Here is a 19,177-nt window from a genome sequence, read left to right on the forward strand (position 1 = left end):
CTTGACAGACTAGGGGACCCCCTTCATGGTCACCATGATACACCACCTTTGCCATGCCCTGGGAATCCAATAGCTTATCATACTCAGACTGACTGCCTGGTTGCCTGTTTCAACCAAACCCCTAAGCAAAGTACAGCTACAATCCTGTACTTACCTTTTAAGTACATCCTATTGAAATCAGCATTTGTTTTTGCTGTCAAGTTACAAACAATTTACGGCAAACCCATAGGATTAGGATTTCCAAGGCAAGATATGTTCAGAGGTGGTTTGCTATTGTCTGCGTAGCAACCCTAGACTTCCTTGGTGGTCTTCTCATCCAAGTACTAACCAGGGCTAATCCTACTTAGCTTCTGAGATCTGATGAGATCAGGCTAGCCTGAGCAATTCAAGTCAGGGCAATCCTCTCGACTACATCTCATTGATATCAGTGGGACTTACTTATAGTAGACATGGATAGGATTGTGTTACCAGCCATGCAGCAATACCCCCAGATTTTTCAGTTTGGGGAAGCAAGGTATAAGTTACAGAATAACCATGTGGACATTTAAAAATGTATATACTGTACACACAGAGAGAGGAACAGGAACATCTGTGTGTTCAGTTGCATGTAGCAAGCTCTACGCTCATGTATTTGAATGCAAATAGGGAACTTTGCATAGAAGGTTCTAAACTCACTGCTGATGTTTGTTTGAATGCACAGACATTAGGGAGAGGGGTCAGAGCTCCTGTGTATGTACATAGTTATGTGCTTTTAAATGTCTGCATATTATTAGTAATACCTAATGTAATAGCCAGCTATGCCTATGTTGCATAATTGTCAGTCTTTAACAGCTGGGTGGCACCAACTACAGAAACTGTCTCTCCATGGTTTGTGTGGGAAAATACCCTTCTGCTCCCATGTAATGGAGCAGTCTCCCCACCCAGGACTCAGAAATTGTCATTCTTTCTATGTATTATATCTAATTTTTAAGCAAGGCTCTTTGTCCTTGTGTTTACTATAGGAGGTATGCCATATAAAAGGAAAAGCTGGGTTTTACTGAGATAAGATCTGTGTGTATCTTTTTGTTTTTGTCTTGTATGGTGGTGGTGGTGGTGGAGAGTGCCCTCAAGTTAGAGTTGACTGATGGCGACTCCTGGTGGGGATTTCATGGCAAGAGACTAACCAAGGTGGTTTGCCATTGCCTGCTTCTGCAACCCTGGTCTTCGTTGGAGATCTCCCATCCAATTACTAGCCAAAACCAACCCTGCTTAGCTTCTGAGATCTGATGAGATCAGGATCACCTGGGCTATCCAGGTGAGGGCTCTCTTATATGACCATTCTATAAAAAGAGCTGCCAGGAAACCATGCCCTCGGTACATGGAGCTCTTGAGAGGGTCATATAGTTGTGGACAAAATGCCTCTATTCGTCTTTTTTTACTGAAAGTTCACATCTTCTGCTGAGACATGTCATTAACAAAAGATTTTAGAGATGACTCCTGACTCAAGTAAAAACATGTCAGAATATCCTAGGATGCCATACTCATTCTGTTTCTTCTATTCTTTGGACACTTTTACACCCAAAGCTCAAAAAAAGAGCAATGTTGCACTTGTTGAATTTTTGTTCCTCCCTCAGCAATTACAAATGTTAGAGGAATAAAAGGTGACACAACCCTATTCAAATTGTAAGTTTTTGTTCTCATAGGTTCTGAAAGTGCTTCTCTGACTAATATATATTGTTTAACAGAAAGACAGCTACTGCTCAGACATCGCAAGTTAGAAGGACATAGAAACAGCCTTATGCATACTTGCAGAAGATCCGGAAGAACAGTGGGGTAGAATTGCTTGCGACCACTTTTTCTATCCCCTGAACCGTGGCTTTTATAGCGGAATAGTAAAACTCTAACCCACTTTTAAAAAATTAAAATAACTATATTAGGATCGTGAAAATACATTTTTTAAAAACACGAGAAAGCCACTGTTCTTAATCTTAACTAGTGCCTGATAGCACTAGGTTCAGTGAACCCGCAGTTCACGCGTTCTTTCCCCATTCCTCCAAAATATTCATCGGGTGGCGGTTGCTATGGTGACTGAAATCGGCTCAGTGGATGGCTTCAGGCTGCTGCACCAATCCAGCGGTGCAGCACGGAATGATGCCGAAAAGATTCTGCAGACGATTGGGTAGTGATTGCAGTATGTCATTGAGGGGGGTGGGGCAAAGATGGGAGGGGGAAAAGTGAGTCGCCGGCTTTAAGCTCAGGCCAGTTTTTTCTCCTGTGATAGAGCGCTAACAAAGGAATTGCCTGGCCGAGCGCGACTGAATCCTGACAGTGCGGGTAAGGTGGTGGTTAGCATAACAGTCTCATTTGGTGGAAAGTTATATATTTGTCTTTATGTGTTCGTAAGGAAGCGACTGGCAGTTAGTTGTTGGAACGTTATTAAAGAGCGAGCAGCCTTTCGGCAATTCTCTGGCGATGGCAAGGTGTGCAAGGGCAAGAGGTCCCCAAACCTCTGCACACAGCAAATGGGATTCTCCATTCTTTCTTTCCGTTTAGGACTGGAAGGGGGGAGGGTTTATACAAGGTGACTGAATGCCGCTTAGGTTAACTTTCACAGGCTTCCCTTATGTAATTTCATCTTGTTTTCTCTGTTTTAATTATTATCTAGGTAGTTCTTCGGAAAAAAATATTAGCGAAACATCATGCATAGCCTTTCTTCTAAAAAGAGGCCATGTGTATGCTTACAAAGCTAGAATAAGTAAAGAGTAATAAGTGTAGCAAAACAGAGCTAAATCCAAAGGCGTATCAGATGTAGAAGTTACTGTCCTGTGGTGCAACTGGGCGTTAAATGAGACTTTAAAAAAAATTTACATAGCAGACAGGCTTCATTTGCCTTCATTGTGGTCCTGGAAAGGAAGATAAAGGCGAAAACGGCATTTAGCAATACGAGCAGAAGTTTCCTGTGGGTTTTGAGGCAGGAAGATAAATACATCGCGGTAGCCTTTGCCAATAAACAGCTCTCCAGCCATGAAGAATGTTGATTCAGCAGCGAAAGCGCTGGCCGGGTGCAGCGGGGCGTGAGGAGGATTGCAGGCAGCGGCAACTGTCTACAACAGGGGCTGCTTCTAAACTTCCCCTTTAAGAATGATCAGAAGCCGCTAGGTCGCCCTGTTGCTTGTGCAGTGCTTCTATTCCTGATCGACGTCTTGTTTTAAGCGCGAGCTGCCTTCGCAACTGAACGAGAACCAATTTCTCGTTCCGGTGTGAGCCGAGGTCCCCCAAAGGCAAAAGAATATAACCCCACCCCTCTCCATCCCCCTTGCGACCAGCAATGGAGTTTTCGCCCTTTCCATTTAACTCCTGCGAAGTCTCCGTTGCTGAAGGCTTGGAGACGGGGAGAGCTCCGGAAGGCTTAAGAGGCCCTTTCGCCTGTGGCTCGGGGCGAGTGGCTAAAATGGGTAATAATGGGAAGGCTCTGGCAAAATCTCTTTGATTGCTTCTGCTGGCGTGAGAAAAAGCACTTGCCGTTCTTGAAATCAGCTTGAAGCTAATTTGGCTCTTTCCATATTAAGGGCTAAGGATTGAATACTTAAATGCTGGGAATCAAATATTTGCTGGATAACTTGATATTGGAAGTAAGTCAGTCTCCCAGTCTGTTGTGTTCCATGCCAGGCAGAAGAAGGTTTAGCTTGTACTTAGCTTGTGATTCTGTGTGAAGAACGGCTCCATTCAGCTTGTCTATATATAACATATACTACTGTGTCTTGCTTTCCTCTGAGATAGGATTCGTTCGATGAATCGTTATTTTTAAAACAGGTTGCACAGCCTATGTTATTATTATTTGCTTTGTTTATACAATGAAATAACATGTTGGCTTATGCAGCTGGAATTTTTTCCTTCTTTACTGTCAGGGCTGGTCTGCAGTCACCTTTTAAACTGGTGTAACCACCCAAAGAAAGGATGTATTTATCTGTCTAAACTGCCTCTATAGTTTGCTGCTCTGTTCCTGCTGGAGTTCCTGTCCTTCTAGCAAGTATGTGGTAGCCGAACTTAAGAAAAGAAGTTTTGCTCTTCACTATTTATTTATTTACTTACTTTATATCTAGTCTGCCTTTCTCATTTGCAATGGAATTGGAACTGTATAAGATACATTATAAACAAAAGACTGTAACACAAAGTTAGAAAATACAGTGAGAACTGTATAAAAGTGACATAAGAAATGTAAATCCGGATTACTGAAATTAGAAAACAGTGCAGGAAAATCAAGAAATACAGTGCCATAAACTTCAGCTCTTGAGTTAGTGTTACCAATCCCCCAGTGGTAGTGGGGGATCCCCTGCTTTCACCCTCCATCCCTGCCACAACTCATCTGGCCCGTGAGGGCAACAGTGCGGGAACAGGCCTCCCAGATGCACTCCTGGAGTGGCACAACAATGTCACTTTCCATGAGAAACATCATTGTGCCACCCCAAGAGTGCTCCTGTGCCTTGCAGTGGTCCAATTTGGGTCCCAAATGGGCCAAATTGGGCCCATTTGAGGCCCAAATCAGCCCGCTGCAAAGCGCATGCATGCTTCTGCGCTTTGACATCACCTGGAAGTGCTGTCACCGGAAGTGACATTATTGCACGGGAGCACACACAAGAGGTACACAGAGAAGGTGAGGGCTGGTACCTACCCAGAGGACCTGGTAACCGTAGCCCTCATCCCTTTGTAAAAGCATACTCCTGAAAATTCCATTTTACACATTCTGTAGAAGGAGAAACATGCGAGAGCCTTCCAGGTCTCCTCAGGCAGGCTATTCTACAATGTGAGAGCCACAACAATATATATCTATGATGGGAGATGCTCTATCTGTTGGATTTCTGACCGTTGTACACAGGAACCTTTCCAAAGTGGAGGAAGGGAGTTGCAACCTTAGGTAGTATCAGTAGGAGATAAAGAATTCAACAGAAACCTAATAATATTAAATTAGTATAATACGAATTTAAACACCACACCCTATGTTAGTTATGCTAGCGTTATCTGTACATAGATACATTTTAGTACATTGTGTTCCTCCTTAAGTATACACAAAAATTGGGGCAGCAGAGGTGGAACAGTCTGAATTGACTTTTGGCAGTGTGTTCAAGGATGGGGAGGGCAAGGTATGTGGAAGATACTTGCCTTCTCTATTGAGCTTGCCTGCACTTGTCATTGTGTTTGGTCAGCACATGGGCAGCTGCTCATACTGGCAATATGACTTGAAAGCAAAGAACATTGCATATAGAAGAATAGGGCACTGACTCTGTTGGGGAGCTTGAATGGACCATGAAGCGATTAATTACTGGAATTGTTGTGGCATGAGGCATTGCAGGGATGCATGTAGGATTTGGGTACTTCAGGATCCATGGATGGGCTCTGATTTCAGATAAGATGAAGATCTGTCAGCCCTGTTTTTTTTCATTTAATGTATCTGTGTGTTCAGAGTTACAGACTTTAGCTGTCAGCCCTCTGTTGTTCCCAATGGATGCAGCCTTGGGTTCCTTATCTTTGCTATAGAATGGCCTTGGGTTTGGACTTTGTTGTTGTTTGCTGAGTTCTCAGAATTTGTAAGGGCAATAGTACACAAATAAGTAAAAGGGAAAACTTCCTGAAGTTTTGAAGTCATGTAGGAAACATGTTTTGTTCAGGAATAGGGTTGTGGGGGAGGAAATCTTTAAATAAATTGAAATATATGCAATACTTACTTATGAAACTTCAGTTTATTTTACTGCTTTAACATGTATCATTTAGAATGTAGCTGTCAAATAAAATTGCACTATTTGAGATGCATATGAAAATAAAAAGTAGAAATCTTTGGTTTTCCACAAGCAGAATTGCAAATATGTCCTATGCTTGAGAGAGCTGCAGACTGCTAGACCCTATACTTCCTTTGCTTATGTATCTTAGTTTTGGTGGTTGTGGGTTTTCCGGGCTGTATTGCCGTGGTCTTGGCATTGTAGTTCCTGACGTTTCGCCAGCAGCTGTGGCTGGCATCTTCAGAGGTCTTTTGGTGCTACACCTCTGAAGATGCCAGCCACAGCTGCTGGCGAAACGTCAGGAACTACAATGCCAAGACCACGGCAATACAGCCCGGAAAACCCACAACCACCATCGTTCTCCGGCCGTGAAAGCCTTCGACAATATATCTTAGTTTTGCTGTTTGAGAGGTAGAAATAAGAGTAGAAAGTTAGAGTTAAACTTTATAGTAAACAAACAAAATGTATTACTTGGACAAAAATGGTCTTGCACAGTCATAATAGGACTGCCAGCATATTTAAATATCAAATTAGTCTTCATAACATTGAAAACGTATTCTTCAGCAGTATATTACCATGCCCATTATAGCACATTAATTATAGACAAAATTAGTCACATGTAAATATAATGTTAAAATATATTGTCTGTCCACTATTATACACTGAAAATATCATTATCTAATACTGTAGATTGTTTTATGTAAAATCTTCATGCTGATTTTTTTTCCTGTGCCTTCACATCACTACTATTATAACTATGAACTGTAAAAAGTTTATGCAGAGGAGTCTTTGCAGTTACAGTCGCTTTCTGTTTGAGAATTCTTTCAATAGTGCTAGTATGTACATATAATTAAAATACAAATAGCTTCTCCAGGGTGAAGAAAGATTTAGAATCATGAACATCTGGCATAAAACTGTTTCACAGTGAGGCATGATGCCATTAGAGTTCTGCCCATAACAGTGGTCTGAGCCATTGATTTTATTTTTATTTATATGCTGCTTTTCTCCTTGAACACAGGACTCAAAGCAGCTTATAAATTTTAAAGGCATTGACAACATAAGATAAAAATCACTTAAAATCCTAATATATCAAAATATATGTTGCTTACTCTTCTATTACTACAAATTTCAAAATAAGAGGAAAATACTTTACCAGCAAGAAAAAAAATGTACAAAGACAAAAAATAAATCACCTGTGGAAAAGTTAAGGATGGAGTTAAGAAATAGAAGGGCTGGCAATCTGCATGCCAAGGTATTAAGCAGCTTCTCCTATCCTACTCCCAGGGAGCGGGTCTTTATTAGGGGTGTGCAGGAGGGGGTTGATTCAGGTTTCCCGCTTCAGGTTTACCCAAAGCGGAAAAATCTTTCAGAAATACCTTAATTTTCAGAAATACCTTAAAGCCGCTTCAGAATTAAGGTACTTTACTGGCTTCAGTATGCTCTGTAAATATTCGGAGCATACTGAAGCAAGGGGGGCAACTACCCCCCACCCCTCGGGGCAACCCTTCCACCCTGGGGAATCCCTCCACCCCCATCCACTTACCTTACCTGGCGGGAGGGTCAACTGTGCTGCAGGCTGCTGCTGCGGTGGCGGCACAAGGCTGCGATGGCCTGCAGGCTCCAGGCCATCGCAGCAGCCTCATGCTGCCGCGGCAATGGCAGCGGCACGAGGCTGCTGCGACAGCCTGGTGGCTCCAGGCCATCGCAGCCTCGTGCTGCCGCCTGAGGCTGCAGGGTGTTGGGGAAGGCTGGAGCTGTCTCCTCCAGCCCTTCCTGCCCCTCAAATAGCGCGGCACGCCAGCACCACAGCAGCCATTTAAGGGGCAGGAGGGGCTTTCTCCGCCTCCTCCGGCCCTTCCTGTCCATCAAATGGCCGCTGTGGCGCCAGCACGCCGAGGCCATTTGAGGGGCAGGAAGGGCCAGAGGAGGCAGCTCTGGTGTTCCCCAATGCCCCGCAGGCTCAGGCGGCAGCGGCTGCCACCAACAAGGTAGGTGGGGTGGGATGATGTTTAAAGGGCCCCGCTGCTGCTTGCAAGCAGCGGCGGGGCCCTTTAAACTCAACCCTGAAGCTTTCCGAAAGCTTCAGAAAGCTTTGATTCGGGATTTGCTGGCCCCGATTTGGATATCCAGAATCTTTCTGGATTGGCTCCGCTTCGGGTATTTTTACCCGAAGTGAATACCGAAGCACACAGCCCTAGTCTTTATAGCCTCTCTAGGCAGAGAGCAGTATTGCAAGCAGCAGAATGAGGATCTTTTGCGAGCTGTGTCTACTTTAGGGTATCAGCATGAGCAAGTAATGCACTACAATTAATTGGCCAACCACCTACCCAGCCACCAATAAGCTGCAGACACTCGGAAGTTTTGTCAAGGATGATTTCTGCCAGATAACTGGGACTGCTGGTCGCTCATCAATCTATCATGTCATCTTTGCTCACAGCCAGTATTGCAAGGTCTTTTTTGATGTTTCAAAACCAGTTTGACTAGATAATAAAACGTGTGTGTGGGTGTGCGCACACGCGCAGTATTCCTCATGTTACTGGGCTGTTGTAGCATGATGACTGAGTTGCCATCCTTCGGGTTGGGCTCATGGAAGTTCCAACTGTACCCTTCCGTAAGAAAGAGACAAGCCTACACCCTTCATTTTGTGGGAACATTTGGTTTTTTTGCATGTGTTAGGTGTCAGATTTAATCCCAGCAGCCTCCAGGTAGAGGATCTTAAGCTGCTGAGCTAGGAGAGATTTTTGAGATTTAGGAGAACAACTGCCAGTCAGAATAGAGAGTACTGAGGGTGGATCAGGGATTCCTAATAAGCACCTGTTGACATATTTCCTAGTGCCTGCTTTCTGCCCCACTTCCTTATGCCTTCCTTATCAAGGTCACTTTTTCTGTTTATCTTCACCTCATTCATGTTTCTTTTCCACCTTTCACTGTATTTATCTTAGCCCCTTTCTCTCTTGAGTCTGTCTGTCCTTCATCCTTTCTCTAGTCAGCTTCAAGATGTACTAAAGGCAATGGGATGTGGTAACAGGATGGGCAGCAGTGGAGGGGGGGATACCAAACTTCAGCTACTTTCAGGAACCAGATGGAGCATGTATATCACTCCCATTCTGCAATCACTCCATTGGCTTACTACCATCAATTACTGGGCTCAATTTAAGCTTTATAAAGCCTTTCATGACCTTGGCCTCTCATATCTGCGCAACTGCCTCTCTCCCTATGTTCCTCCACAACAGCTTTGCTCATCTGAACAGGGCCTCCTGCAGATACCACCCTGTAGTTGACCAAAATCAATAGCTGTCCATACATGTGCTTTCTCTGTAGTAGCCTTCACCTTATGGAATGGCCTGCCTGAAGAGGAAAGCTCTTGCTCTCCTGGTTTTCCACAAAATACGCAAAACTAAATTATTCAGGAGGGCTTTCTACTTAGTTTATAGGACTGTGCCCTGACAAATGGCTCAGAGAGGTGCCTTGGCACTACAGAGACTACAGACTATGCTACTGGTTTCTGTCTGCTGATGTAGATATGATCCACATTATTGAAGATGTCATGTTAATTAGTTACACGTGGTATCAGAAAAGTTTCATTTCTGTGTTTTGGATTTATGCTTGTTTCCAAAATTTCTGGAACCATTCCCTACTGTATCTGTTCACTGAATGTCCTAGCTGTTGATCATATTGTATTTTGCTCAGTAAATATCCTAGCTATTTATTATATTTCATTGACATGCATGATATAATCTACCTTGGGCCTCAGTGAGAAATGCAGAACATACATACATACATACATACATACATACATACATACATACATACATACATACATACATACATACATATCTCACAAAGTCCAGGCAGTAGCTACAGTGTAAAGGGTAACTGAGGCCTGAGCTGGTACCTCCTTGGACCAGTTTGTCTTTATTAAAGGTTTTGGTTTGCTTGATTCTAGTTTGCCACAAGAGCAGCTCCACCAGCAGCAGAAGGGGGAGAAGTACTCTTACTATGAAAAATAAAAGTAAATATGGAAAACCTGGAAGAAAAAAGGAAAGAGGAGGACTTATACTCCCCCCCGCCCCAGTCTCAGTCAGGGAAACCCTTCCTTGCACCTACCACATCTAAAGCATATATACATAAAACACACACAACCTAAATTAAATATATTGTGCACAGGTTTATGGACCCTCAAGTATTAATTTCAGCTGGACTCCCCTTTCAGAGTCCCCAATCCTTCAAAGATAATTAAGGCCATTCATCACATTTTAAATATTAATATTTAAAATGTGATGAATGGCCTTAGTTATCATCTATGGGAAATTATACTATTAGAATATCATCTAATAGGAAATTATACTATTACCTGATTTGTTTTTAGCTCTCTTTCAGAAACTGAAATCTTTCATTCCCTCTCCCTTAATATTTCATTTTATTGGAATTTTATTACATATGTTCAACCCTATGAACCAACAACAGCCAGGAATGAGCAGAGACCCTGGAATGCTTTAGCATTTCTTCATTTACTGCCCCAACAATTATGGGGTGGGTGGGGCTTGGCTAGGGAACCTGCCCTACTAGCAGCATTTTCAACATGTTGCTCAATGTATATGTTTCCCATCATATTTATTTGTTCCAAATAAATAAACCCTCTTAATGGAAGTGTGCAGAAGTGGATCAGGCAGGGCTGCACTCCTGATTAGACAACTATCCCATCAAGGAATTTGGAGTGAGCTGCATGTGCAACAAATTCCAGGAACAGGTTAACCAATTTACCTGGGTGAGGGGAGGAATGTAGTTTTTGTGTATTTTATGTTTTTAATTTGGAATTCTAAGACACCTTGAACCACAAGGGAAAGCTGGAGTAGGTATAAACATTTTAATAAATAATTTTTTCCAGGTGCAGGGCGCAATTGTAACAGATTAAGTCCTTTGAGTGGGCACTGGAGACTTAATGGCAATATTTGCTTTGTTTACAAATATACACGCAGAGCATAAATGGAAGCAAACAGTATAAGTCAGCAAAACTATTACTCAGCGTAAGATTCCCCAGAGAGAACTGCTGTAGCCCAAGATGATTCACCTTTAACCAGTTTGCAACTCTCTCACAATCTCGCCATGTTTCCGAAACTGCCAGCTATGTTTTCTTCTGTCTCTGCCCTATGCTTAGAGGAATGGGTTTTAGATTTTCCACAGCCTGAAGAATTTCTCATCAAAAATAGAGACGTTCTCAACAGTCAAGAATCATCTCCTAATCATTAAATCCCAGTATCAGCGGGGAAATATCAGCTGACCACCAGGGACCAATAATCTAGCCAATGAAAGAATGGTCAGGAACTTTACCTTTGTTAACAACTGAAGATGTCTTATACCAAGCTGGATCATTTGTTCATTTAGCCCAGGAGTCACCAACCTTAAGGATCCCACAGGTATTTTTGTTGTTAATTTTGGGAAAGGGTAGCAGCTACCACCACAAAATAGCTGCCATGATTTGTGTTAATCCTACTTATATATATGAAATCTTTCATTTCCTCCCCCTTAATATTTCATTTAATTGGAATTATAACAGGGCTTTTTTTCTGTGGAAAGAGATGGGGAACTCTCACCTGAGGGAACTGCTTGCAGGAGGTGGCATCCCTGTCACCACCTGTGCGTGTGCTTGGCGCGCACTTGCTCCCAGGAATGCACGATGACATCACTTCCAGGAAGTGATGTCCTCATGCGTGGGATACCCCCATGGGCCAGCTGGCATTTAAAGGGCCCTTTCCCTGCTGTGCAAGCAGCAGGGAAAGGGCCCTTTCTGGCTTCAGCTGGCCCACATCAGGTGAAGACTGGCCTTCAGTCTGAAACTGAATGCCTCGTTTCTTCACCCAGTGTGATTGCATAGGTTGAAGAAGCGAAACATTCAGTTTGAAACTGAATGCCTCGCCGCTCTCATTCACCTGATGCAATCACGTGTAGAAGCCTTGCCACTTCCCTTCCCCAAGCTTGCAAGCGGCTAGAAAAGTGTAGGTATAAACTTCCTGCCCCATCACTTATTTGACCCGATGGGATGAGGAGGAGGAGGGAATCCCCTCCTCCCCCTCACCAGATGGGAGAGCAAAGAGGGAACCTCCCCCCCCCCCCCAATTGGGTCAAATAAATGGCGGGGCTGGAAGTTTAAATGCCTTTTCAGTGTGCTCCAAATCTTTACAGAGTATCCCGAAGCTGGTCAATAAGCAATTTCCAAAGTGGCTTGCCACTTTGGAGATTGCTTATTTACTACTTTACTACAAATATATATATTTTGCACACCCCTACGGTCAGGGGAACTGAGCCATAGAATCCACTCCCCACCCCCGAGCAGCCCTTTTCTCCAGGGGAACTGATCTCTGTCTAGAGATCAGGCAGGTGGGGCCATGGGACACATGACTGTTTTCAGGAGCTGCCGGAATGCCGTTCCACCACGTTCCGGCTGAAAAAAGTCCTGATTGGGAATAAAGGTTGAGAAGAGAGAAATATAGCGCTATTTTCCCACAAGCACTGCTTATTCATTTCAGTGTGTGTGTAGAGCGATCTCAGGGAATCATGAGACAAACCCTGTACAGAGGGTTGGCATGTCCCTGTATCCTCCCAGCAGGAAGTGGAGACCTGGCACATACCGTACCTCGTGTCACTTGTGTCCTAGCACTTGCGCAGTGACATCATTTCTGGAAGTGACATCATCTTGCCACTCACGGGAGTGCTCCCACACTCTGTGCAGGACTGATTCTGCCTTTTGGGGGCCCAAATCAGCACCAAATGAAGTGCAGGAACGTTCCTGAAGCCAGCACAACAACATCACTTCCAGAATGACATCTCTGAACCCTCCTGGGAGCGCATGTACTGCATGAGTTCCTGGGATGCCTACTAGTGGCTGGCAACTTCCAGGGGACTTGCCACTTCTCACCAATAGCTGATGGATCAGTGGGCGAGGGGGCAAATCCCTTGGAGTTTGCCCACCACTGGTGGGCACCTGGGAACCTTACCTACACACTCTAAGGTTGTGTAACTTCCTTGATTCTGCTAAATTCCTTCTTGAAAACTTAAATGCAACTGTGCTGGGCTATACATATTAGTTTAAACAACATTTATATTTGGGTGCTGAGGGATATGGAATTTTTTTCTTTCATTTTCATTTTGTCACTTTCAATATATATTGCTAAATAAAGTTTATTGTTATTATGAACATCAAAGATACAGTGGTGGCTGCAAGAGCTATACATAGAAAGACTTGCTTAAATAAGGAAAACTAAAAGAAATGTGAGAGTTGTGCTGATAAAAGAAAAATAATAAATTATTTAAATCAAGGTCCTTGACCATTTTGGTCCTGTGAGCACATTTGGAATTCTGACACAGGGTAATGGACACAACTACAACATGGCTGCTGCAGGAGGTGGAGCCAACCACAAAATGGCTACTATAGGAGGCAGAACTGACCACAAATGTCAGTGAGTGAGGTTATACATAACTCTAAGAGTAAATCGTCAACATTTCAAGCAGAAGTCCTATTTTAAAGGATGCCTTTTAAAATGAACATACTGTTTTAAAAATATTTTCTTACTTACAGTTTACCTTCAGTCACAACAGAGAAGATCCTTGTGCTGTGGCAGCTGCTGCCAGAGTAATTTTTTTTAAAGTATCTTCAATAGTTAATCAGAAGCTCTGCTGGGCAAAAGCCCTTTCTGGCCCTAACCATTTTCTAAAAACACTTGGGTGCCAGGAAAGGCATTTGTGGGTGCCTTGGTGCTTGCAGGCACCATGTTAGGGACCCCTGCTTTAAATATATCAGAAGCAGGAAACCAGTAAGAGATAATTGTACCTGCAAAGAATGAAAGTATAGTTAAAAGAGAATTGCAGAAAAGCTGGATAGTTTTTGCTTCGTGATGGAAAATTTGGGCAGATGCCCAGGCTGCTTTTTTCCGGGAAGATGTTTGAATAGTGAGCTAAAATAAAGGTGAGTAGGTAAATGAACAAAAATAGGCCTGCTGGATCAGACCATTGGTTCATTTAGTCCAGCAACCAGTTTCACACATCAGCCAACTAGTTACCATGAATGGCTAAAAACAGGGCATAGAGGCCAAGGTCTTCATGATATGTTGCTGATATTCAGAGGCTTATTGCCTCTCAATATGGAGGATCCCTTCAGTCATATCTGGTAGCCATTGACAGATTTATCCTCCACGAATCTGTCTGTTTAAAGTCACCTATGCTTATGGCACTACATTCACTAGCAGTAAATTCTACGATTTGATTACTTATTGAATAAAAATATTTCCTTGTGTCTGTTCTGAAGCTAGTACATCTCAGTTTTATTTGGTGTCCTTTAATTCTGCTGTTAAGAGTGAGAAAAAGATGAAATTCCAGTGCAAACTATAAATTAATGGTTAACGAGTCACTGGCTATGGGTGGCACACACCTAAAAACCCTCAAAGAAGTTTTTGCAAGAATCAGGAAGTCCTAGTAATGAAATGTTACAGCACCAGTGACAAAGCATTGAGTGGGCAAAGATAAAAAGCCAGGCAAGTTAAGCACATGGACAAAGAAAAGTGCTATTAGTCTATAAATTTAGACTAAACAAGAACACTGGATATAATAAGCTGAATTCCGGAGAGAAAATCCTGTATGCTTACAGCCTCACAGTTCTGCTGTAAATGTTAAACCTGATAAGCTGCAAATGACCCTAGACCTAACCTAGGCTTTAAAGGGGCAAATGCATATAGTTTTTAAAGTGAGAAGGACAAATTGCAGATTAAACTAAACAATAGAGCTGCCTGCAGTGTAGGTCCAAAGAAAGATGCTTTAAAATGAAAAGGGTAGATTTAGAGAGCAATTCTTGACAGTTGCATCCTTCTAAGTCCATTGAAATCAGTAGTAACTCTGTTTAGGATTCTACTGTTATTACACTGTAACGTACATTTGATTCTGCATTTCCCAAAGAACCCATGCAGACTTTCATTTGTACATGTATATTCCTTTCAGTGCTCCTTTCAGATTAATCCTCTGTGCCTGTACACTCGTACTCAGTTGGGTCACAACCTCTTTTTCTAATTGATTTCACGGGGAATTTGGGGGAACTATCCACTGATGTATATTTAAGTGTAGCTTGCAAGGGTGGCACAGTTCTGCAAGCACCACAGATCCCTAGTAATAAAGCTTTGTGAAACAGGTAAAGAAAAGGTGTTAATTCATCAATCTGAGCAAATTCATCAAGGTAAAAATACCTTCACAACTTTTGCTAAAAAATTAAATTTTTAAAATAAAGAGTCTTAAAGGCAATACTTAATGGTAAAGCTAGAAAGGTGATGCGGGATGGGGGTATCCAGTAATCTGCACAGAGTATCAGATGTATCTGCCTGCTGAGTAAAAGTTAGGGGTATGTGTTCAGTACAATGAGTGGTTTGGGAGGAACAAGTCCAGGTAGCTGACTGTTGCCAAAGGGCAATGGGTCTTCCAATATGGAGAACAATGAACACAATGGAGAGGCCAGCTTGCCTCTATCTCCTACTTCTCCAGGCAACAAACATCCATCCAGTAAGGATATTTCAGGTACTATTTGGTAACTTCCAAAGGATAGTTAGCTATTAGACTTCTTCCTTTTCTTTCTTTTATTAGTTGCTAAGCCTAGTGCACTGCTCTTCTTACATATCATTGTGCTCTCTGTATTTTATATTCTGCCATATAATAACAATCTTTCTTTGGTTAAGTCAAGCTGTGTCCTAGCCTCACTCATGATGAGCCTCCTGCTCAGCCTTTGCTAGAATTTTGGAAAGGAAATAGATTTAAGTAAACTAGTAAAGTCTACAGAAAATAAATCAGATTCACAGAAGAGTTAATTCAGGATATGCGTACGCACACAGCCATGTGAATCAAGTTCCCTAAAATCTATACAAGTCCCATGGGTGATTATTCCATGGGACTTGTATAGATTTTAGGGAACTTGATTCACATGGCTGTGTGTGTGTGTGTGTGTGTGTGTGCTCACGCATATTTGGCCTGGGAAAGGAGTAATGCCTCTTTGGATCTTGATGAGAGATGTGGACTGATGCTGATGCTGCATCCAAGTCCAACTGATAAACAGTGAATGTGGTAAGCATCCAACAGAGGGAGTGATGCTGTCCTCCCCAGAATTCCCACACCAGGTTGCATAAGATTAAAGTGAAAACAAACACATTCCCAAGTTTAATAACAAGGTCTTAAGAAAGAAAAACATCTCCAAGACACTACAGAATATTCAGACCTGGCTCACAAGGCAGGTTAAACACAAGATGGAGAAACAGTGGTACACCACTAAGTCCTTAGGTTTACAAAGGTCTTCCACAAGTGCCGCTACACTAAAGCTGGAAGAAGCTGGAATAGAATCCTGCCCAGTGCAGGATCAGCCTAAAGCATCTCTGACAAATATTCATCCAGCCTCTTCTTGAAAACTGCCAGTGAGGGGGAGCTCACCACCTCCCTAGGCAGCTGATTCCACTTTTGAACTACTCTGACCGTGAAAAAGTTCTTCCTAATATCCAGCCGGTACCTTTGTGCATGTAATTTAAGCCCATTGTTTCGGGTCCTACCCTCTGCTGCCAACTGGAACAGCTCCCTGCTCTCCTCCAAATGACAGCCTTTCAAATATTTAAAAGAGAGCAATCATGTTCCCCCTCAATCTCGTCTTCTCCAAACTAAACATTCCCAAGGCCCTCAGCCTTTCCTCGTAGGGCTCAGTCTCCAGACCCCTGATCATCCTTGTCGCTCTCCTAGGCACCCTCTCGATTTTGTCCACATCCTTTTTGAAGTGAGGCCTTCAGAACTGCACACAATACTCCAGGTGCAGCCTGACCAAGGCAGTATAGAGAGGGGCTATGACCTCCTGCGATTTCGATGCTTTGGCCCCTTTGATACAACCCAGGATTGAATTAGCCTTTTTTGCCACCGCATCACACTGACTGCTCATATTTAGTTTACAGTCCACTCTTATCCCAAGATCCCTTTCACATATACTACTGCCCAGAAGTGTCTCCCCCATCCAGTATTTGTGCTTCCCATTTTTGTGGCCCAGATGTAATACTGTGCACTTGTCTTTGTTGAATTGCATCCTATTCACAGCTGCCCACTTCTCCAGAGTATTCAGGTCTTGTTGAACTTTAATTCTGTCTTCTTGGGTGTTTGTTACTCCTCCCAATTTGGTATCAGCAAATTTAATGAGCAGCCCTTCCACTCCTTCATCCAGATCATTGATAAAAATATTGAAAAGTACCGGGCCCAAAACCGAGCCCTGCGGCACCCCACTGGACACCTCCCTCCAATCTGATGAAATGCCGTTGACCACCACTCTTTGGGTGCGGTTCTCTAACCAGTTCCCTATCCACCGAACTGTCCTATAGTCCAGTCCACAGTCTTCCAGTTTGCCCATCAGAATGTCATGGGGGACCTTATCAAAAGCTTTACTGAAATCCAGATAAATCACGTCAACAGAGTTCCCCCGATCCAGTAAGCTGGTCACTCGATCAAAGAAGGAAACCAGGTTGGTTTGGCAAGATCTGTTAGGAACAAAACCATGCTGACTTCCTCGGATCACTGAGTGGTCCTTCAGATGCTTACAGATTGATCCCTTTAAAATCTTTTCTAATATCTTCCCAGCCACAGAAGTCAGACTGACCAGCCTGTAGTTTCCCAGGTCATCCTTCTTACCTTTCTTAAAGACTTGGATAACATTCGCTCTTCTCCAGTCTTGTGGCACATCCCCAGTCTTCCAGGAGGCCTTGAAGATGATGGACAGGGGTTCTGCAAGTTCTCTAGAATGTTCTTTCAGCACTCTTGGGTGCACCCCATCCGGCCCAGGGGATTTGTATTCATCCAGTGCAGCCAGATGCCTCTCCACAACCTCTCTGTCAATGTCAATTAGCCACTCAGGTGTCCTGCCACATTTTCTATCATCTCTAGGTGTGCCTGAGTTCTTCAAGGAGAAAACAGAGGCAAAAAAAGTCATTAAGCCTGTCTGCTTTTTCTCTGTCCTGCATCAGTTTCTCCATCTACTCCCAACAGTGGTCCAATTACCTCTTTTTACCTTGCGTTTGCTTCTCACATATCTGTAGAAGTTTTTCTTATTGTAGCGAGCCCTCCTGGCCAGACCCAGCTTGTACTGAGTTTTGGCCTCTCTAATGGCTGATCTGCAATACCTAGTAACCCTCATATACTCCTCTTTAGAAGTTTGTCCTTCTCTCCATTTCCTGAACATTTCCTTTTTCTCCCTTAGCTTATTCTGGAGCTCTCTCTACGTCCACATCGGTTTCTTGGAGCCCTTACCATGTTTCCGTCTTGCTGGGATAGTGAGGGCTTGAGCTTGCAAAAGCTCATGTTTGAGATGAGCCCACCCTTCACTCGCTCCTTTCCCTTCCAGCACACTCCCCCACGAAATGACTCTCATCAAGCCTCTGAGTTCATCGAAGTTGGCCCTACGAAAATCTAACCTACGAGTCTGGCTATGAACTTCCTTGGCCCCCCACAGCAACTGGAATTCAAGGAGGACATGGTCACTTCCCCCTAAGGTCCCCACCACCTTCACCTCATCTACCAATTCTTCCCTGTTGGTTAATATCAAGTCTAGTATGGCCGAGCCCCTTGTAGCTTCCTCCACCTTTTGAAAAAGGAAGTTATCAGCCAGGCAGGTCAGGAAATTGCGTGATTCATGACGCTTTGCTGAGCCTGTCTCCCAGCACACATTGGGAAAGTTGAAGTCACCCATAATTACAAGGTTCTGATGTCTGGATACTCTACCAATCTGTTCAAAGAGGGAAGCATCCATTTCTTCTCGCTGGCCAGGTGGTCTGTAGCAGACTCCAACAATAATACCCTTTGTCCTTCCTCCCCTTATTTCTACCCATATGCTTTCCGCTGGGCTGTCCACCCCATTCTCCATAACTTCTTGACAGTCAAGCCCTCTCCTCACATACAACGCCACTACACCTCCTCTTCTACCCTTCCAGTTTTTCTTGAACAACTCATACCCATCCACTAGCACATTTCAGGCATGGGCATCATCCCACCAAGTCTCAGTAATTACTACTATATCGTAGCCCTCTGTTTGCAATAGAAGCTCAAGCTCTTCTTTCTTATTACCCATACTTTGGGCATTGGTATATAGACACTTGTAGCCTTGTACCTTTGTTTGACCTGTCCTACCCAGGTGGGCCCCCACTGTTTTCACTTCATTGTTGAAATCCCCATGTCGATCGTCCCCTTCCCCTTGCAGCATCAGTTTAAAGCTCTCTTGATGAAGTTCTCCAGGTTTGTTCCAAAGATTTTCTTCCCTGCCCTTGAGAGGTGAAGCCCATCATGTGCTAGAAGCCCTTCTCTAAGAAAACCTATTCCATGGTCCCAGAATCCAAAGCGCACCTGCCGGCACCACCATCTCAGCCAACGATTCACCT

The 19,177-nt window shown here is 43.5% G+C and overlaps 1 protein-coding gene across 1 annotated transcript in view; it reads left to right on the forward strand.

Annotated features, from left to right (window-relative positions):
- The first annotated feature begins 2,227 nt into the window (after positions 1–2,227).
- DHCR7 (7-dehydrocholesterol reductase) overlaps positions 2,228–19,177 on the forward strand; it is a 38,847-nt gene continuing 21,897 nt past the window's right edge. Inside the window, exon 1 of the mRNA XM_054971292.1 lies at positions 2,228–2,313. The gene's annotated coding sequence lies outside the window, so the exon portion shown is untranslated. The remainder of the gene's footprint in view (positions 2,314–19,177) is intronic.

Source organism: Eublepharis macularius, chromosome 2, assembly GCF_028583425.1.
Source record: "Eublepharis macularius isolate TG4126 chromosome 2, MPM_Emac_v1.0, whole genome shotgun sequence".
In the NCBI taxonomy this organism is placed as follows: domain Eukaryota; kingdom Metazoa; phylum Chordata; class Lepidosauria; order Squamata; family Eublepharidae; genus Eublepharis; species Eublepharis macularius.